This window comes from Dermacentor silvarum, chromosome 7 (genome assembly GCF_013339745.2).
Source record: "Dermacentor silvarum isolate Dsil-2018 chromosome 7, BIME_Dsil_1.4, whole genome shotgun sequence".
In the NCBI taxonomy this organism is placed as follows: Eukaryota; Metazoa; Arthropoda; class Arachnida; order Ixodida; family Ixodidae; genus Dermacentor; species Dermacentor silvarum.
Window position 1 is genome coordinate 61,988,966 of NC_051160.1, and position 20,361 is coordinate 62,009,326.

Genomic DNA, 20,361 nt, shown 5'->3' on the forward strand with positions numbered 1-20,361 from the left:
GCGATTCGTGCCTTCTGGCCTTGCTGGTCCCGCTGTAGAGCGCAAGGGCGCCGTCCTAAACCAGGGACGGACCCATTGCGACGCGTTCCGGCGTGTGATCAGATATCTGGTAATGAAAAGGCATGCGCGAAAGAACCAGTGTTTCCACTAAGGATTTAAAAATTTGGAGGACGCTTAAGCTTCGCCTTTAAGAGTGGAACGCAACAGCATTCAAAGATCGCTGGCTTCTTATCAGGCTTCCCGGCAACTGCAGCTTTTTTGTCCAACTTCGCCTCCGCGCGCAGCTGCTGAGGAGGCGCCATCTGGATGGTGTTTTTGGAAGAAAGAAACCGCGGGCGCGCCGCTGTCTGAATGGCAGAAATGCTGGAAAAGGGGTTTGTGTTTGATTTTCGGCGCAAGATAATTATGTTTTCTCGTATATTCAAATTACAATCCGACGATATCACGTCTGTAGGTTGTGGTCAAGTCGTATTTTACGATTTTTCTGACAGTCTTTACTTTGATAAATTCAATTTTGTTCACTAACGCCTTGCGCCACGAGGAGGGCCTGCATGGTCGGGGTCGGGAAAAACCGTGTATAGCATGCGTAAAGAAGCATGATTGCAGCAAGCAGTAATTGTACCAATAATAAATTAAATTAAATTAAAGATCGTACCAAAACCACGATCTGATTATGCGGCACGCCGCAGTGGGGGACTCCGGAAATTCGGACCACCTGGGATTGTTTAACGTGCACCTAAATCTAAGCACACGGCTGTTGTCGCACTTCGCCCCCATCGAAATGCGGCCGCCGTGACCAGGATTCGATCCCACGACCTCGTGCTCAGCAGCCCAACACCATAGCAACTGAGGAACCACGGCGGGTTGGTACCAATATTAAAAACAGTTTTCCCAATCTACCTGAGGGTGACAAATAATCTACTTTTCTACCAGCATCGGCTGCAGCTTAGTCACTCAATGATGGGCCGGAAATTAACAAGCCGAAAACCTCGCATGTCCGGCTACAAGATGCCATCTGCGACCGCATTTTCTGCCGCTACAGTTCATTAGCTATTCTTTTTGCATCTACTCATTAGATAAAATGCAGTGATGTTGACGCAGTCCCACCCATCTCTCCTGGCGAGATACTCTGGTCGAGCGAACGCCGCCGTAAGCTGCGCCCAACGCACGCAATTTAGCTCAGTCAAGGGGCGCGCAGAAATCAGTATGCCCGCATGCCTTGATTTCCGGTTCTTCTGCTTGTATTCGCACACAACTTGCATGGCAACAAGAAAATAAATTCATGAATACTGCCTAAATGCGCTCATCGTATGGCGCTCATAGCATAAATATTTTCCAGAAGATGTCGCCTTAATTTAGGTTTGTGCAGAGACTGAAAAACATTACAGTATTATTGGTTAAAAGGGGGGTTGGGGGGTCAATGGCACGGGCTCTAAGTCCAGGAATACTAAGACGGTGGCCGCGGTACCATGGGATCGGTGAACCTCGGGAGGTCGGCGCTGGAGGGTGTCATCCGACTACTCTTTTGCCATGATTGGGAGGAAGCACAGGAGAAAATAGGAGAGCAACTTATTGCCATGCGACATGGTAGCCACAGCCGGAACAAGAGTCTTCATATCAGTAAAAAATGCACATCATATTATTTGAGGATGATTATCTACATTTAGTAATACCGCTATAAAAAGTGTAGTACTTTGTTATCACGCTTAAAATTATGCATTCAGATGTGCCATTTTCCACATAAAACGTTTACCTGCTATAAATCAAATTGTATAGCGCGCCTCATGGGTGAGGTAAATATTAAAAGGAGCTGCGAGATGTTTTGTAAAGAAAGCTCAAACAAATCGTACATAAACACCTGTACTTCTTACGGTTTAAATAAGGACGAAGAATAAGAGGAAACGATAGGTAGAGTTTTTGTTAGCAACTTTAATATAAAGATAGCACCGAAAAAAGTATTCACAATCAAAGGGAAAATATTTGTATCTAATCAAATGGTAGAAATGATAATAAAATGGAAAATGGAAGTGGATGAAAGCAGGTGGTAAACCCGCCAAGTATTTTTTTTTCTGGCCGACTCATAGAAAAAATCGGAACAGTGGCAATATCGGTATCATGAAGTATACACACGAGGGATTAATAGCAAATTACTGGCTTTTAATTTTTATGCTATGCGACTTCAAAGGATGTTCCAGCTCCCCCACTAATACTGTTAGTGGCACTGAATAGCACTCCAAAGGGTGATCTTGTAGACACATTTAAATACACGCAAAAGTTGAGAAGATTATGGCTGCCGCAGTAGCTCAGTGAGATAGCAATGTGCGCTTAAACGAAAACTTGCGTGATCGGCTGCCCTGCCAACTAGGTCATGTTGTCTTTTCGACAACATGACCTATTCTTTTACTTAGAATTGCTACTGTTGAATACAATTTTTTCTAAGCCTTCCTTGACTACATTGTTGCTTGGCTTTATATTATTATGATATTATTAGCCCAGCAATTGCAGGTTCAGATTTTCTGCTAATATAGCTATTGTGAAGCTGCACGCTCCTCATCACTTCATAGCTCACCTGAAAACTGCAGCAATTAGGCTGTAGCCTTTCCATTGCTGCGCCTTGCAGCATCATTCTTTTTAGTACCACTAAATATGCTATTGTTAATAAAACAAATCAATAAAAAAGGTGAGTCGTTCCATGGTACTCTTGCTTTTTATAGCTAATGTCAGGCTTCCTCACAATGATTCACTGCGTCCACGTCTAGGCTTCGTTTTATTTCCTACGTGTAACCTATTAACACTTCTTAAGCGCAGCATGAAGGTGGTTCAATGCCTCTGAAGCAACGTGGAAAAGTGTGTGACGAGGCACTGTGTTACACGTTAACCCTCAATGTCAAGTGACACGGCGCCGCTTTGAGATGTCCGACAGTGCACATGTGTACCTTCTGTCCATGCTTTATGAATGTTTTTTTTCTGCGAAGTACTCTTGAAACGTGGGACTGCGTGTTAGCTATTTTCAAATAGTGCTTTTGATACCTCCAGTTTTACATTTCGGTGTGCCTATATGCAGAGGTAAATTTACTATTGCCCAGTAACCGCTACCAACAAAAACCTACAAACTGTTACGTTAGTACTGACATAAAAAATCTCGATATTCTATGGAGATGCGCTTGCACTACTAATCGCGGAATATGGGATAATTGCTGGTGACGATTGTATATAATTATTTTATAGCTATAGCTTGGGCCAGTGCAAAATGACAGCCAACTGTGAAGTGGCTTTACTCAGCTATTACTAATATAATTGTGCAAACAAATTAAATTTTATTTTGGCGGTAAGTAAAAAATTGCTTGCTTCAGTTTATGTCTATGAAGTTATTACATTTGCTGCTTTCTTTCCAGAAACAAGTGCGCCAACGCACGTATTATGATATGCTGCAGCGCATTTCATTAGGCTTGATGAAGTCACGAGTATTTCGACTTCCTTCGCCAACAATCGAAGAATAATAATGGAAAAATAAATTTTGTCACACACATGTCCTTGTATCTAAGGCTGATACTTCTTGCGCGAAATATCCTTTTTCGGATGCAGCCAGCTATTTAAAGCGTTAAATTATTATCCTATAATAAACTCCGTCGAATTGATAGAGATTCAGATGCGCAACAGCTTCCACTGGTCACTGCCATCATTACCAAGCCAATAGCATCAATGTTCCGAAGCATTCAGAGGGATCACATTGTTTCGTGAAGGCAGATCGAGGTGTTTTATTTACTGCATATAGTTGTTCCGCACCAAACTGGCCATGAGTTGCTCTACCTAAAATGACTACATTGATGTTATATCTTAAATGTATGCAAATGTCGGAAAGTTCTTACTGTGTGCGTAAAACCAAATATTGCGCTGTTGTGCAAACAGTGTGGCTGTTCGCGGTTGAGCACATTCTTGACTCATCCATGCAGGTATCGGGAAAAGGCTTCATCGCATCAGTTCAACAATAAGCATTCTGTAGCAACACAACATGGCCAAATTGCCAGGTCGCTGTCATAACTTCTTATGAAGGACGTAGGGGGGAGGCAGTAAGGAAGGGGGCAAGTGAGTGCACGTCGCCTCTTCTAGACCGGCCGTTGTCACGTATGGCACGGCAGAACATGGCTCCCTGCACTGCATCTAGGAGGTAATCAGTGGCGGGCGGAACGACAAGCGAGACGGGATCTTTGGCACCTTCATGTGCACTGTTTTCTCTCGCGCCTGGTGTGGACAGTCGCGTATTCCAGTTGTGGGGAGGCGCTCAACCCTGAGACAACATCAAGTATTCGCTTGCCGCTGCTGCCGCTCTTCATCGCGTCAGTGATATGGCAGCTAGAGTCTGGGGTCAGTGAGGAACAAATCCGCCCATGTTTCCAATTGTGCACGTGCTACCGTGCTTGTTAGTTTAATTAGTAAGCGAATGATTACTACAACTTCTACGGTTGATAGTACTACGACCCTTACTTCGTGTAGTGGCCTTTCGGTCGGAGAAGTAGGACGTAGTTGCGTTTCGGCTTAAACTACGACTTTTTAACCTATTGAATCCTACTGTTCTTGTTTCGCAACGTCAACGTAGTGATCACCCTATTAGCCCGAAAATTCAGCCGCTCTGCTGCCCATCATCATCATCATCATCATCCGATATTTTATGTCCACAGCAGGACGAAGGCCTCTCCCTGCGATTTCCAATTACCCCTGTCTTGCGCTAGCGTATTCCAACTTGCGCCTGCAAATTTCCCAACTTCGTCAACCCATCTGGTTTTCTGCCGACCTCGACTGCGCTTCCCTTCTCTTGGTATCAATTCTGTAACCCTAATGGTCCACCGGTTATCCATCCTACGCATTACATGGCCTGCCCAGCTCCATTTCTTGCGCTTAATGGCAACTAGAAAATCGGCTATCCCTGTTTGTTCTCTGATCCAGACCACTCTCTTCCTGTCTCTTAACGTTAGGCCTAACATTTTTCGTTCCATCGCTGTTTGTGCGGTCCTTAACTTGTTCTCGAGCTTCTTTGTTAACTTCCAAGTTTCTGCCCCATATGTTAGCACCGGTAGGATGCAGTGATTCTACAATTTTCTTTTCAGCGACAGTGGTAAGCTCCCAGTCAGGATTTGGCAATGCCGGCCGTATGCACTCCAACCCAATTATATTTTTTTGTAAATTTCTTTCTCGTGATCAGGCTCCCCTGTGAGTAATTGACCTAGATAAACGTACTCCTTTACACTCTAGAGGCTGACTTGCGATCCTGAATTCTTGTTCCCTTGCCAGGCTATTGAACATTATCTTTGTCTTCTGCATATTCATCTTCAACCCAATTCTTACACTTTCTCGATTAAGGTCCTCAATCATTTGTTGTAATTCGTCTCCATTGTTGCTGAATAGGACAATGTCATCTGCAAACCGAAGGTTGCAGAGTTATTCGCCGTTGATCCTCACTCCTAAGCCTTCCCAGTCTAAGAGCTTGAATACTTCGTTTAAGCATGCAGTGAATAGCATTGGAGAGATTGTGTCTCCTTGCCTGACCCCTTTCTTGATAGGTAACTTTCTACTTTTCTTGTGGAGAACCAAGGTAGCTGTGGAATCCTTGTAGATGTTTGCTAAGATACTCACGTGTGCCTCCTGTACTCCTTGATTACGCAATGCCTCTATGTCTGCTGGTATCTCTGCTGAATCAAATGCCTTTTCATAATCTAAGAAGGCCATATACAGAGTTTGATTGTACTGCGCAGATTTCTCGATTACCTGATTGATGAAATGAATATGATCCATCGTAGAATATCCCATCCTGAAGCCAGCCTGTTCTCTTGGTTCGCTGAAGTCAAGTGTTGCCCTGATTCTATTGGAAATTATCTTGGTGAATATTTTATAGAATACTGAAAGCAAGCGAATGGGTCTATAATTCTTCAATTCTTTAAAGTCTCCCTTCTTATGTATTAGTATAATGCTGGCGTTCTTCCAGCTCTCTGGTACACTTGAAGTTGTGAGGCATTGCGTATAAAGGGCCGCAAGCTTTTCAAGCGTGATATATCCTCCATCTTTGAATAAATCTAGTGTTATTCCATCTTCTCCAGCAGCTTTTCCCCTGGTCATGTCTTTCAAGGCCCTTCTAACTTCATCGCTAGTTATAGAAGGAGCCTCTGTATCCGGTTCATCACTGCTTCCTGTTCACTATTTAGCCCGGCATAGCGTGCGCCAACCCCCTTTCCTTCCCTTTTCCTCCCCGGGACAAATCAAATGACCCTGATTGGTCGCGCGCGTCTCGTGATCCAGCACCGGCTCCGCTTTCCCCGCACCTGCTCTTTCTTTCTTTCCTTCGTTCCTTCTTTCTTTATTTCTTTCTTTCTTGTCCTTGTCTCATACGCTCATATCCCTGTCTCATATCCCCATATGCAATGCGGGTATGCGTCACAGGGAGGTTTTGCGTGGCTACAATGCCACTGAAAGTTGTGAGCCAATTCAAGCTGCACTTGAAAAACCATAAACAGCGCATGCACTCAGCCTACACAATTTGACGAAACCTGCAACTAAGGAGACTTCAGTACTACAGGGCCACTGAGTTCATGGGCACGAAAATTCGGAGTACTATTCGGACAGAGAGTGATCAGTGGTAAAAATTATCATTCGCATCATGGGAAGCAGCAAACGGAGGTATTCTATCTCTATCTATCTATCTATCTATCTATCTATCTATCTATCTATCTATCTATCTATCTATCTATCTATCTATCTATCTATCTATCTATCTATCTATCTATCTATCTATCTATCTATCTATCTATCTATCTATCTATCTATCTATCTATCTATCTATCTATCTATCTATCTATCTATCTATCTATCTATCTATCTAGCCTCTTTTTTCAACTCATTGGCCCAGCTTTTCCAAATGCTTGGACCCATACGTATTTGTTCCTGGCCTTGGAGCTATCGTGATCACTCCATGATTGTTATTCCAACATTGTGATGTCTTAGTCTCGTCGTGACATCGTCGCCACGCCTTGTATACTGACCGTGTTGCGCGGTTTGTCGATTAGCTTGCGCCACCTTTATGGGCTTGTGATCGCGATGCCATTGTGGCCGTTGCATCACGGTCGTTCCAGCTTTGGCATCCGACACTCGTCATGTCGTCGTCACGCCAATTTTGTCATACAGTCGTCCTGCATTCGTTGTCACACCGCCATAGTGATGCCATCAAAGCCGTTTAATCGTAATCATTCCAGCTTCGTGATCTGACTTTCATTATGCTGCCGTCCTCATGCCTTCTACTCTGACCCAGTCATTTAAGTAGTCTAATAGTTTGTGCCAATAGGTATGTGTTCGGGGTCGTGATGCCATCGTGGTCGCTGCATCTTCGTCATTCTAGCTTTGTCATCCGACTCCCGCCATGCCGTTGTCATCCCGCCATCATCGTTCTACAGTCGTCGTCAAGACATTTTGGTCACGCTGTCTGTATATCATTGTTATCAATTCAGTACCGCCATCCCATTGCCATCATCATCACACAGTCGTCGTTAGCCGTAGTCCTCATGCTAGCGTATTATCAGTGTTATCCATTGAGTAACGTCATCCTATGTCATCTGGCCGTCGTCCCACGACCTTCGTCGTTCCATCGATTTCAACCTTTCTTCGTCATTGTACTTTAATCGTACAGTTGTCATTGAATCGCGATTATACCGCTCTTTTCAAGCCTTCATTCTCATACAGTCGCTATCACGATTGCTTTGCCAGACCATCGTCCTAATGCCGTCGTTGTCGGGCCATCATCGTCACTCCAGCTTCGCCATTTCGCTCTAGTGATGCCGTCGCCGTCACACCATTGTCGTTATACAGGTTTTAGCATACTCTCATCGTCATGCCATCTTCATCGGAATAATATATGGCACGCAAGAGTGGCAAAAGATCAAGGCACTGCGCCGTGCGGTGTAAAAGAAAAAATTTGTCGGCCCTTCGCCTACCAGAAAATGGAGGTAAGCGAAGCTTGTCCTGGGTGTACCTTGAGTTTGACGGTTGTGTTTCTTGTGAGTAACTTGACCGCGACCAATGGAAGGACAGGTGATCTGCTCAGCATTGGCGGAGTGCCGCAGCTTAAGCGGATAGCACCGTAGGATCGGCTGGTCGACGACTTGCCCTTTCACGGGCGATCTCACATCGGCACTCGGCGAGAGCTGCTTGTTGTTCAGGGGTACGCACAATGCGCGGCCATTACTGTCAGAAGTAAAGGGGCAATGTATCAAATTGACCCCCCCCCCCCCCCCAATTACAGCGAATCTGTGAAGGGCTCAGTCTTCGATGGTCGCGTCCGGATGTAGAAAAAAACTCTAATTGGCAGTAAGATGTATATGCGAGGGAAAGCGCGTGAGCGACGCTCGCTTTCACGTGGAGCGAACGCACGGCGGAGAGCAAACGTGACTTCTTCCGTCGAGCGAAAGGCTGTGGGGGACGGGAGGGAGGGAGGGGAAGCGACGTTTATCTCCGGCACCAAATGCGTATCTTGCGACCGCGCGCAGGGACAACTAACGACTCAATCTCCCACGCGAAAGTAGGACAGTGGGAAGGCAGTGCGGGAGAAAGGGGTTGCGGCTTCTCCTCTGCGTGCAGCTTGTACGTGCAGCTTGCGCCGGGCAGTCGCGCGCACCGTATCTTGAAAGCGATCTGCAACACGGCTCCTACCTTTGACACCGCTGCTCAGTTTCCGTTGAAGCGATAGACCGCATAAACATTCGCTCGCTGCTGCTGGCGCGCTTGCTCACGCCAGCGTTTTGACTGCTGTTGTGAGCGAGCACACAAACAACGCGCAGAACTGTTGTCGACGGCGGTGGCGTTTTGCCCTCGTTCCCACGGAACGCGCGCGGCGTTGGTGACGTGTTTATGAAGAGCGTGCCAACCTTTGCTGTACACCCTATGGCAGTGTACCGTAACGACCATAAGGCCATAACCCCTGTGGTCATTAAATAAATAAAAAACCACCGGATCATATATATATTACTGATTCTCTAATAGTTCAAATAAAACCAATTACACCATCACATCTTAGTGATGGGATTGACATCCTTAACATTCGGATTCGAGCCCTCGTTATGTGATGAACGAGAAGAAAGGGAACTGGGCTCGAGTCCGGCAACATTGACGATTTCAGGTAGCATATGTTGGTTTATTGACCAGTTGCCTCACCCAAAACGATGATGTACTCGTGACGCCTGCGGCAGAAATGATGTTCCACATCCGCCGCCTATAGTTTATTGGTGGTGGCGCTGGCTGACACTCCCATTGTTAGTTGTAGTTGTAAAAACATAAATACCCCAGAAAGTGGATGGGAAGACGGCGCCGTGGTAGCTCAATGGTAAGAGCATCGCACGCGTAATGCGAAGACGTGGGATCGCTCCCACATTTCTCCCCAAAAGACCCTGTCGTAGACAGGGTCTCTCTACCGCCCCTGGCGCGGCCTAGTCCCAGGCCTCAATCCGCTGGTCTAAATAAAGTTGTTTCACTCACTCACACTAAAGCGTCCATCGCACGTACATATTGTTGCAGACCACTCACAGCTTAACACCCTACTAACGACGACGACGCTCTCCAGTTCACGTGGACTGCCTAACAACTTGTGTGCCACTGAACGCGTTATAAATACCTTGTAAACAGATTTCGTTTTCTTCTTCGCCTCATAATGTTTTGGGGGGGAGTCCAGGCTCTTCTACATGCAGGACGGAACTACGCAGCATGCGCTCCTTGGCTGTAGAGGCAATTCTATCTCATGGTGAAAATGATTCTGACGTGTCGGCTACCATGCCTGCCACCACCATGGCACAACCGTGTGACTAACTTACATTCTCCCGGAACCAACAGCATCGATGTGTAGCATTAACTACAAATGTACTAACGGGTGATCCTGCACAACCGCTGACTCTAATGCCGCTTAGCGTAATATTTTACGTCAGGGCAACGGCACGGTTGCGTTTGCGACCCACGAGAAAAAAATCACAAGCTGGGCTTTTTGCAAACAAAAGCTCAATGATTTTTTTCGTCAAGCCTGTTGGCAGTCAGCGTGCCATGCAGAAAGCCCTTGCGTCCTGAGTTCGGACTTGCACGGATTCCTATGTAACCTATATGCAGAACATATCGGCACTTTGACGCAATGTTGACGAGAGCATGCTGAAAGCAGAGAAGGTCACACACGTGCACTGTAGTATAGGGGACAACTGTACTTACTTTTCTCGGGTTCAAAACCTTTCGACCATGCAGAAGATCATTGTAGAATGTCGCCGCTTCCAAGAAGCGAGAAATCATGGCAATATTCACCCCATTTTTCCTCTTCCCATCACAACTGCGGCATCTACTTGCGAGAACCTCCTTTTCCCACCACTTCCCACCGCATCCGACAGTATTGTGCGCATCGTTCACCGTGACATTGAAGCTGCTTCATAAGTTCTTTCTCATGTTCGTGCCTCAGACAAGTCCCAAGCCACAATTTCTTTTATTCAAATTGTTCTCTGTCAAGAACTGGCCAACGTCCGACTCCGATCCCTTTGCTGCGTAAACTAACCGAAATATCGTTCACTGAGTACGCACCAGATCTATCCAAACGACCGTACGCAACCCGACAGAATGACTAACTCTGGAGCACAAGCTTATCTGCTGTAGCTATGAGTGCGCCCGAAAAATTTAACACCATGGGCGCAGTTATTGGAACTAGCATCCTTGGCAGAGCCTTCGAACACCCGTCGCCCACGTGGTAGTGCTCACACTCCAGCGTGCTTTGAAGACGAGACTGCTCCGCCATCTCTGCCAGCACGACTCAATCATTTCCGAATAACTTCTTCTTGGGCGAGTTGGTGTTTACTGAACATGATACTTAGTAGCGCAAAACTCGAAATAAACGACAACAGTGTGAGGCGAGTGGAAAGGAAGAGTAGTGCTTGTCTTACCTTTGCTCTCGCCTCTCGCTGTTGTCTTTTATTTCGAGTTTTGCGCTACTAAGTATCATGTTCAGTAAATCATTTCCCTTCGCCTTGCCGACGCGTTTCTTGCTCACCTTATCTTGTCTCTCCCCGTCTCAGTCCTATTTACATCGATCTTCGAAAACTAACTGGCGACTCCTAGATACGATGTTGCCATGGCGATCCGAACAGAAATTTGTTTGCTTATACTACCTGCCCATGATAACCTCCTCAACATGGACATCAACAGAATACTTGTAACATAATTGACTGACACAGACACAGGCGCACACATATTGGTGATGAAGTCGAACCTCCGTGCGCAACTGAAGAAAGTTCTAACTGCCCGCTATCTATCTTCCGCATCGCCTTTCGAGGAACTCTAGCTGGTACTATAATATGTGCTGCCCGCGTCAAAGTTGCCAGACGCAACTCGTTTGTTTGTTGAAAGCGAAAGCTTTACTAACCTAGTCAAACCGAGTTTCGCCATCGCCAGAAATTTGAGCTTCAGTTGACCACAGCTGCGCCGTTGCCTTGGCAACGCATCACGTGACTCCCCGCGCCGAGCTCCACCGGAGCCGCCGCCGGCTTGGCGCATGCGCTGTCCGCAGCTGCGTCGCCGCCTGACCACGTGACTCGCCGGGCGCCTGGCGAAGAGGAGCGCCGCGCTCGTCTAGCCAGTGAGAGCTTCGCCATGGATGAGAACGAGGCCGGGCCGTCTTCTCTGAGCGTTGCGCCGGAGCGGGAGGCTTTGAGCCGTCATCGGCAAGTGACGTCTGAACACCCCGCGGATATCGCCCAGCGAGCTGCTTCAATGGAGAGGGTCCCGAAGGCCAAGCACGCGAAGCTAGCGTCGGAGACTGTATACTCAGGTATACACTCAGGTATACACGATGGTACTCAGGTATACACGATGAGTGTATACCTGAGTATAACAAAAACAGTTAAATCAAAGGTTAACCAAGTGAAACCAAGACTTAACCAGGCTAAACCAAGCTTTCGCTTTGCATATCCAGGGTTAGCTGAGCTAAGCCACAGCCATTTTTTAGGTCGTTCCGACACAAAAGCAGTTTAGGCTAGAGCACTGCACGGGCTCGGGCTTACCCGAAAGCCCGGGCCCGGCCCGGCCCGTGGGCCGGGCCGGGCCGGGTAGAGCAGTTTTTTCACGGGCTCGGGCCGGGCTCGGGCATGGCGTGTGCTTTTGGACCCGGGCCCGGGCCGGGCTCGGGTTTTTTGACGCGGGCCCGGGCTGGGCTAGGGCTTTCTGCGAGTTATTCTCGGGCTTCTCAACTCTGAAAAAGATGTATTTTTCGGTCTCGGGCCGGGTTCGGGCCGGTTTCGAGCCGGGCTCGGGCCGGGCTCGGGCTTAAGTTAAAGGGGTGGCGGGCCGGGCCGGGCGGGTAACGTAGATTATTTCCGGGCCCGGGCCGGGCCCGGGTCTCGCCATAAAAGTTTTGATCGGGCTCGGGCGGGCCGCCCAATGTAAAAACGGGCCCGGGCCGGGCCCGGGCCGCAAAAATCGGCCTGTGCAGTGCTCTAGTTTAGGCCTTGGCTTTTTTCGCCACATTCGGTGCTCATTGACTCTTCGGCAGGTGTTATCCATTTTACCCTACCGTACGCATTTCAGTCACCAGCTCCTACACAAGAGAAAGCTATGTTCCAATGATTGCGCTCGCATGCTTCACCTAGCCGTGACATTAGTGCTTTTTCGCCTGATTTAGCTTTCCCCGATGACGAAACAATAGTGCCGCCGAGCATTACCATCTTTTTTCCGCACAATGTGATTTTACCGCAAAGGGTGGTCAGTATCAAGGGCAACGTCTTATTATAGTAAATTTCGGCTTACACCCTCAAGAGATATCTCCGTGCATATTCCTGGTAACCGTTGCCCCGGCCTTTGAGTACCACAGTTTTACCATAATTGCTGATGCTCCAACAACTACGACTCTAGGTTTGAGCCCTAGAGCTCCAGCATTAGATATTTTGACGCAATGACCGCTCCTGAATGTCCTTCTCCATTCCCTCAGGGATATCTTACATCTCGATGATTGCCCCCTCGGCCTAAGATCCGTTGTGAAGTTTCGGATACAGACCGGTGATATCAGTTCGATACACAAACGACCCTACCACGTCTTCTTACACAGTGTCATGTCGCAGAAAATAAAGTCGGTAAGATAGTGGTACGGAATATTAATAAACCTTATTGTAGCCCTTAATCTCCCCGGTCTCACTCTTCAGAATGGGTAGTAACAGGCGCTTCTTTGTCGGCTGCGAGCACTTTAACTAAATAACAAAAAAAGAAGCCGTGTATTCGTTGCCGCGCACAGCTGACGCCTTGTATCGCCTACATGATGCAAAAATATATTTTTCTTAGAGATACCTACGCTCAGAGTAATGCGAATGGGAGTCGACAACACTGTCAAAGCAAGATGGCTTTATGTCCAAATGAAGTGTGTCCGCGGATACATGAGCGTATACGCCTGTAACCCACAGGCTGGAGGTTATTTATTTATTTATTCTATACCCTACTGCACGAATGTTCCATAGAGGAAGGAAGGAAGGAAGCAAGAGAAAGGCAGAAGGCAGGGAGGTTAACCAGAATAACGTGCGGTTGGCTACCCTACACCGGGGGAATGGGAAGAGGAAACACAAAGATGACAGGGCGAGAGAGGAGGGAAGGAAAGAAGGGAAATGAGCGGTTAGTTCGCTGACGCGTGTGCTAGTGCACTAAAAGTCACAGACGTTGACACAAAGCCCGTCGTCCTCAAGAAGCACAAAAGTGCCTTCACCGCTTTATGGGCCGACGAGTGATGGGGGCGGTGTTCCAGCAGCACCTGCACGGAAAGCGTCCGATTGTCCAGTCTTTTTAGTGCGTTAGCAAGTTCTTGTCTTTCTTGGGCATATCGTGGACATTGGCACAGCAGGTGGTCAATAGTTTCGTCGGTGCCGCAGACCTCGCATCGCAGACCATAGAGAGTAGTAATAAAGCAAAGCACTAGTGCTGCTGTAGAGTGAAAGACTATATAGCAGTAGCAAATCACAGATAGAACGACCTCAATAGAAACCGTAAAGTTTGTAAATCTTAAATTTTTTTACTGCGGTAAGCCCTAATTCTTTAAGACACGGAGTCTCCTTCTAATGCCGTTTTCTATAGCGCTGTTCTTCTGTAAATATTTCAGGTAAGGCTGAAAGGTTACATACGATTCATTAGTTGTCATAAGCAAGCTGCAAAAAATAATATGTAAAATTCAGCGGTGAAAAACTGGTTTACATAAAATGAAATCTCATCAATTTAACTGTTGCGAAATATTCGGAAAATTCATAATTAGGAGCTTAAAATCAGCAAACTTCAGCGATTTCTCCGGCTCCTAACTCAATGACTGCGACAGCGTCACATTCTCGCAACGGAGACTACCACTTTTGCGTATACATTTTTATGATCATAACTTATTTAGAACTTCGACCTTTACACTTTAGAACCGTAGAGTGGCTATCAGAAGAACGTCTTTATCATACCCATTACTTGGCCTTCGAAACGCACAGAAATAGGTTTGTGTGATGGCCAGACCCTTACACAAATTACTAAGGGTGTTGCGCGATAGCTCACATTAAAGCGTGTCCGCTTTTGGATGTACTTTGTCGCATGGACGGGAGTAACGTAACCAGTGGTAGTAGCAGAAATAAATTTCCTTTTCTTCCGTTTTGAATATATAGTTTACAAAAACATTTACAGTATAATTGAACTACAAAACAGAAGGCGTTAACAAATAGGTATTATAGGCGCAATACCATCTTTCTCTAATGTAGAAAATATTCAGTAAGCTAGATTCAAATACAATCAAGGCTACACTTGTCTTCGATAAGCTCAATGAACACGCTGGCGTTAGAAAGGGTTATTCAGGAACCTACGACATTCATGTCATTGGTTTTCTCAGGTTACGGAAAGGCGGTAATAAAGTTTATAGTTTTACCTATAGTGTCTCTTACGGCATAGAATGGAGTATTCAAGCACTCTGACTTGAAATGCTTATAGCGAGTGGCAGGTCAAGGACGCGGCGGCCAGCGTCCCTCAATACAGGGGAACCTGCGGCAGAAAATGCCCTCGTCTATAGTCTCCCTCTACATTCTTAAGCTCGGTATGCACGTCCTAGCCTTAGCTTTCCTCAAATCTTTCAGTGCGATGAAACGTTTCGCCCTGCTGGTTGGCGCTTATTATTTGTCAGGTGTGAGTGAGACGTCTGTGAATGAATTAACCAGCATATCCATCATTTTATGCTGCATTTCAACAGCGGCCAGCACCCACGCGGGCGGCTGCGGTGGAGGGTTTTGTAAGTGCTTTATGCAACAAGGTGAGGGAGATCCTTCGCTTCCTTTTGGCCCATCCCCCATAAAATTATAGCAATAATCTGGACTCCCGCGCACGCGGGCCTTGCCGGAAACTAGGTGGCTCATGCCAGCGCCCGAGGATTTACGGTCCGGTCGCAGGCACCAGATCTGTCGGAACTCTCTATGGAGGAAGCAATGTTTAGAGCGCGGAATCGCCTTATTACCTACAATGAGATTTGCACACACTACCGACTAGATCGTTTAACCTTTCTGCCACTCATGCGCAAATCCTCGCGCAGGAGCGAATTTCTGTGGCCACAGCTGCAGATTCGCACCTTTCTCTCCTCTAACCTCCTCCGCCTCGTTCATCCCGCTACTTCCCCCTCCTCCTCTTGTAAATTATGCTGCTCTGCCACAGGAGACTTAAAGCCTGAGCAGCTCCAGACGGAACAGCTCCAGGCCGGACCTCCAGGAGGACATCCTGGGGTGGGCCGAGCGGGTCGCGGAGGCCTACGTCAAGTAGTGTCCCCCCAATTTATCCTCTTGACCCCTTCCTTAAAGAGGGATAAATAAAGTTTTTCATTAATTTATTTATTGATTCTGCTAGTCGGACAGGAAAATCCTACCCGTCTCGTTCTCTCCATTATCGTTGTTATTTGTTCCCAATGATTCAATTTTTGCACCAGCGGTGGTGCAAAAATTGTACGCGTAATTTCAAGACACTTGATGACAACTGTGAGGTTTAGACTGAAAACGATGTAGGTGATATTCTAGCTGCTGTTATGAGAAAGAAGTAGAGAAGCAAGTAGAAAGGCTATTTACGGCGTAAAACGATGAACCAGTGGCCTAGTCGTAGTGTAACAGAATGGGTTCCTAAACAATGAAGAATGCAGTCAAAAGGGTGCGTGTTCTGATCACATCCGTGTCACCAGCTGTGGAGCGCAAGTGTGAAACTGGATGTGAAAAGCAGAGCCAGAATACTAGAGCTGCATTCCAAGACTCGCCGTAGACGGCATAGTAGACAGCTAAACGGACAGCGGCCATCTTAAGTCTCGTTCCAATTCTCACGGAGAAGTCAAAGTAGACAGCTTCGCGAAGACAGCATCGAACGTCAAAAGTGATGCAGGGTACTTTCCTGTCCGAACAATATGGCGGCTGAGCAGGACGCTCGGAAAGCCGACAGGAAGGTCTTCTGCGCACACGAAAACGTAGACACGCTTTCTTACACCCTTAATGTAAGTCACATGGCGTTTTTCATTGACTCGCTGGCATGAAGACTTAAAACACAGAAATATAGTGTTCTTTTCTCAACTTTGTTTTGTCGCCGCGAGGTGGCGTGACGTCACAGAAGAGTCTTGCATACGTCTTCCAGACGGTTGTAAGCGTGTTCCATTACATTGCCGCGAAGCTGTCTCGGCTGTCTGCTTAGCTGTCTGTCTATGTAGACGGTCTCCGATGCTATTCAGAATTGGAACACACTCAAGCCCGCAGCCTTTTTGTTGCTGCTGCACGAGAATGCCTTTATTAGGGCCTGGAGCACTCGCGGCCTTGTCTAGCCCGCATCAGCCGCGGGCGGTGTCTATGTGGCTGCCACTAGATTGTAAACGATTAGGCGTTGCGATAAGTATAGGAAGTTTGCTTACGATCCATCCGGCTGACTTAATACAGAGAGAAGATGGTGCCAAGGAGGTGGTGCGATCACTTCGATACGACGATGGCATAACAAAGTGGGTGGACATATGAAAGCGTGTTTCCGGCTCTCAATTGCTCTCACATTGAAACAGCGAGCACTGAAACACCCGGTCTGTTATTTAGAAGAAATTTAATTATACAGGAGTATCGTGCCGTTGTGTAGGTTAGTGCAATATAAACTTGCTTAGTGTCTGCAAAAAGAAGAAGTGCACGGCGATACAGAGCTATGAGGCAAACTGCGAACAAATTGGCGCTCTGCTACCTAACTCTTCACTGGTTTAGAAAAGAAGGCTCCGCAAATACGTTCGCAATCTTGCCCTCATAAGTAGGCTATTATCTTTTTCTGACGATAACATTTTTGTGAGTGGAAATCATGAAAAATGTGCTGTTTAGGTTCGTCTCGGTAGCTTGCATATAATAGGCTGATCACAAACAACACTTAATTATTCCTTCGCAATGTAGGTTTCGCCGACATGTTTCTAATATACATTATGTAAATGGTGATCACAGCGAAGCTAGTGGTCGAAGTATTCAGTGACCCTGAGACAACACATGCGATCATCTTCGATTCAAAAAGAACATTTGTACGGACTTCTTAAATGATAGGTATAAGCTGTCCACTAACGTCCATGAGAATTATTTTCAATATTATACGTTATGATGCGCACTTCAGTCTTTAAAAACGACTAGATAGCACAGATTGGTGCAACCTGCAGCGCCCAGATAGCTTATCTAAATTTGGAAGATATTTTCAATGGCGGCAAAAGTTAGCTTTATGAGTTGCCAGGCAGGAAAACGCAAATGCCTTTCGTTGTAAATCTACTAATTGTTTTTATGTTTGAGACTAGGAAGGTAATAAACCAATGTATATAACAAAATAAACCATGCCAGCCCTGTGTCGCAGACTGAATGAGTTCAGGTAGCCCATAGATACCGGATATCTTGCTCTTAATGCAAAGAATACGTGTACCACACTTACGGCAAACGCACATGCATACGAATGTGGATGCGAGATGCTGCCATCCTTGGCAAATGGGGTATTGGTCCCTGTCGCAAGGTGGAAGTTCGCTATTCGATGGTGGACAGTATGTGTCTCTGGAAACTGCAACAATAAATACAAGTCGAAGAACAAACACAACCACAAAACAACAATGATTGCAACAAATTCCAGCAGAACCTATCTCTCAATGAATGTCGACGTTAATGCGCATACCATTGAAGTACTGTAGCGACATACCATATTGCTACCGCCGAAACAAAACGCTTCACGCTTCAAACGAGTCATTTCAAACTGGATTAGTCCGCCAAACTAAGAAAGTACAAAGGAAAGCCTCAATGTTCATTCCTATTTAGTATTCCCAAACAGATTCTATTAGCAGAGCTTTATTCCCGCTTGAAATGCCTGCTATTCAACGCTCAAAGCTGAAAAACTGTTTCCTTTGCTTGCTGTCGAAAGGCTGCTTCAATGTCAATAGCAAGCTATAATTACTCATTTCGAAAGTGTAAAGCACTGACTGTATCTGCCAGTGATAATAAAGCTCCTTGATTACAGACACAAAAACAGAGTGCTTAATAACTGCTACAAACTAAAAGGCTCGAAGTTTTCAGTCGGTGAAGACTTGAAGCCGAGTGCGCGACCTAAGAAAGAAATTGTGGAACAGCGCAAAGAAATTCAAACAAGATGGTGATAGGGTCATGCCCTGCTATCACAAACTGCACATAAACGGAGAAAACAAGGTTTGCAGAGAATATATATATATATATATATATATATATGTAATGTGGCTTTGACGAAGGCTGGTCCACCAGCTGAAATGTTAGCAAATATACTGTGCAAATGCAACGTACGTCGTACTCTCTTCTCTTCATTATACTACCGGGGCCAGCGTGATTTCCTTATGCACAACTATCTATATCTATATACATATATATTCTGGGCGACCTAGCATAGATTTCCGCCAATGTCAATTTAAACACTCGTAATGTTCAAAAGAAAGAAATTCAAAGCTCTCCATAACTGTACGGCACGATTGTTTTGTTACTGTGTCGTGACTTTTTATCCTGTTTCGAGGTGATAAAATGGTCGCTGGTGCCAGGTATATAACTTACCGCATGTGCAGTTGCACTCGTCGTAGTGATTTGATCGTACACATATTGCATGAGGCCTATCACTCGGGCAGGATATAGTGCAGGAGGAAATCACTGGAAAGGGTAAAATTTAAATAAAATTGGACGTGTTACGAGTGAACACAACGACGTGAACAGGTGTACACAGTGGGGGCTCCGAAATTATTTTGACGACCGTTCTTTTAACGGACCCCAAAGCATGACACGAGGGCGTTTTTCTTTCCATTCCACGCGCATCGAAATGCTGTCGCTGCGGCCATGATCGAACGCACGACTTTGAGTTCAACCAGCGCAACGCAATGGCAACTATGTAACGCGGCCGGTAATACAGTAAACTCTCAGTTGTACGAAGGTCGGTTTAACGAATATTTCAGAATAACGAGCTTTTACAACATCCCCGGCGTTCTTCCTATGCATTCCATGCAAAAATCTTTCAGTTGAACGAATTTCTGCACAGCGAATATTTCACTTGAACGAACTAGATAAGTGAACCCGGGCTCACCTTTGAAAGCAGTTCAACGAAGTCTTGCGCTCTAGAGCGCCGCAACGCCCACGCTGCAGAGCTGTTTTAAAGGTGTCCCTTCCCAGCTATGCATCCCTGCCATGCCATGCAACGCTTCGTGAACGCTAGATTTTGTACACCACAGGTGGCATTTGTACAGTGCCTGGTTGAACCTGTAGGCTTATGCCTTAGGAGCGAAGGAAAGAGACGGCTGACCCGAATCGATGCCACACTAGAACAGCCAGGCGAGCATTTTTTTAATTCTTTTGGCAATGCGGAAATTAAAAAAAAAACTTAAGAAGCAGCATTTAAATTCATGGAAGTGAATTTTACACTTCCTCAAATTATTTTTCTCGGAACTTCCTCTCTTTGCCAATGTCACAGTGATGTTTGCTCAGATGTTGGAGTTTATATTGGTTTCAAGAAGGTTTCTTAGTAAAAACTCGAATTATTTATGATATTCTTATTTTTTACCTATTATTTCAGTTGCTTTCTTGGAATTACTAATCGGCTCTTACTTCCATCTGAGTCCTGGCCTATCACCCATGGTAGGTATGAGAAATTATCAGAGCGCAAACAAATAAACAAGCAATACCTAGCTGGGCTCTCTTCCGTATCCGTCAGAGCTCTGTAGCTTAGTAAATACACCTTGTAAACAATTTTATACTGGTAATCGCATTTTTTAATTTGTCTTGCAATTAGCAGAGCGAACGTTGTTTATGCGATACGTGTACAAATATATTCGGCTGAATGTATACT

The 20,361-nt window shown here is 46.0% G+C and overlaps 1 long non-coding RNA gene across 1 annotated transcript; it reads right to left on the minus strand.

Moving 5' to 3' along the window:
- Positions 1 to 17,954: 17,954 nt before the first annotated feature.
- On the minus strand, positions 17,955 to 20,353 carry LOC125946503 (uncharacterized). Its single transcript, XR_007467627.1, has 3 exons — positions 20,198 to 20,353; positions 19,083 to 19,175; positions 17,955 to 18,075 (listed from the first exon to the last, which is right to left on the minus strand). It is a non-coding gene; the product is annotated as an uncharacterized LOC125946503 (long non-coding RNA).
- Positions 20,354 to 20,361: the final 8 nt, after the last annotated feature.